The sequence below is a fragment of the Bison bison genome, unplaced genomic scaffold, assembly GCF_000754665.1.
Source record: "Bison bison bison isolate TAMUID 2011002044 unplaced genomic scaffold, Bison_UMD1.0 scf7180017861079, whole genome shotgun sequence".
NCBI lineage: Eukaryota > Metazoa > Chordata > Mammalia > Artiodactyla > Bovidae > Bison > Bison bison.
In genome coordinates this window covers 10,466-12,464 of record NW_011491651.1, presented here as the reverse complement: position 1 = coordinate 12,464, position 1,999 = coordinate 10,466, and positions in this window count along the sequence as shown.

Here is a 1,999-nt window from a genome sequence, read left to right as displayed (position 1 = left end):
TACTTTTCTATTTGGAGAAGGGAGTAGCCTTTTTAAAAGATAGCAACAGGTTATAGGAACCTGGCTCCACCAATCCCCAGGCTGAGAAATGTGTGAGCAACAGAAGTGCTTCTTACCTCCCACTGATGAATAGAGACCTCACCGGAAACCAGTCGGAGGACTGGGTTTCTCTGTGACTCCTCTTCCTCCTGCTCCTTTTTCTTGCCTCTGAGCTCAAAATCCTAAGGCTGGGCTGAGGTTATCTGTCAGACTCCAGTGAGGAACAGAGGTTTAATTTACTATGTTTTCTTCCGTCTGGCCACAGACACTTTGGCTGCACTTGCCCAGCTACCAGGCCCTGTGCAGGAAGCCCAGTGTGGAGGGCAGTTCAGGCTATCAGTGGCTGCCATTCTGTGGCCAGAGTAACATAGTATGTACTTTTCACTGCTGGACCCAAGGCCAGCAGCAGGTCTCTGTGAAGGCCCCTAGGTTAGAACCCAGAAGCCCCAGGAGTTACTAGGAGGCAGTCAACCTCTTAAACCTCACCATCTGCTCAATGCCCAGCATCAGGCTATGGCTCGCCCCTCATGTGAGAGACATGAGGTCATCCCGGTTGCAAAGCTGCAGGAGGCACAGTCTCTGTAGAGAGAACCTTCCTCTCTCCTCTCAGAACTAAGGAGTCCTTCACGCTGGAGTTGAAGAGCAGGCTTTGGACCTCTCTCTCTCTGGCATTCTGGGAAGGAAAGGAACCCCAAGGATGGCAAATCTTCTGCCAAGACCTATGGCTGGAGACTGCAGTCCAAGGCCTGGCCAGGGGAGGAGACCACCATCCCTAAGGAAAGAGTCACTCCTTACAAGGTCAAATTGAAAATTGAGTTGTTGCTGCTGCTTTCTCCTCCTCCTCCCCGACCTAACTGCCTACCCTTTAGGCAATGCCAAGGAAAGGAGTAGGGCATGGAATATTGGGCTGTGTCCGCTAGGGATGCCCAGGAGAGCAGTGAAGTAAGAGGAAAGGGTCCCAGATCTGGTGAGCTCTGAGGCCCTAAGCCCATGGTCTGTGGGAAGGTGGAACCAGCTTGCTCAGTCAGTTGAAGACAGGTCTCAGCTGGGTGATCCATTGGACATGTGGCTTTGCATTCTCTCACTGGGCTAATTGGAGGGCCATTTTCAGGGCCCTCCTGCTGGAGGGGTGACCTGAAGCAAGTGTAGGCTTCCAGGTACGTTTCTTGATAGCATCCTGCTGTCCACCAATTATACCTAGTAAGTGGCTTCAGTGGCTTTAGAAGTTCAGTGGAGCCTGTCTGGGGCAGAGCAGTGAGCCACTGGGTGAAGTCCAGGTTATCCAGCCAGAGGATTAAACCATAGAACACAGTGTGAATTAACACAGGAGAAGTGAGGGCTTGGAACTAGAGGGGAAATACAAGAGGGTGACCAGTTCATTTATGAGAACAGGCCTAGAAACCTGCTCTCTAGATCCTGGCAGGTATGAGCAGAGTGCACACTAAGAGGACAGCTATCACTGTGCCCTCCTTTGCCGAGTGTCACTCCCCAGTCAAGGTCACAGGATGGTCTGGAGTCCTCCAGGTCTTCTTCTGGTTCTGTAGGTCTGGAACTCCCTTAAGTACTGGTCAGTGAATGAGGCAGGTGTGGCAGCGAAAGCAGGGGCAGGGAACACAGTGGAAGGGTGTGTTGTAGGGGAGGGGGCAGCTCACTCCAGCTCTCACACGCGAATACGGCCCCGTGCAGCCCGGTGGCCCCCCTGCCTCGGAGTGAGGCGAAATAGCACTGGGGGACGGCGTCGAATTTGGCGTTGCCCCAGGCGACCTGCGCGGCGAATTAGCGGCGGCGAACTGTAGAATGGTGAATTGATACCTGGAAGGCCCTCCAGAAGTGGGAGTCGATTCTGGTTCCTCCGTCTGCTGGGCTGTATGATGGGAGGCGTCACATCTAGGAAGTTTTCATGATAGTAGCCGGAAGTCTGGGATGAAGCGTTGGCGTAGGTGGGCTCCATCTCCATCAG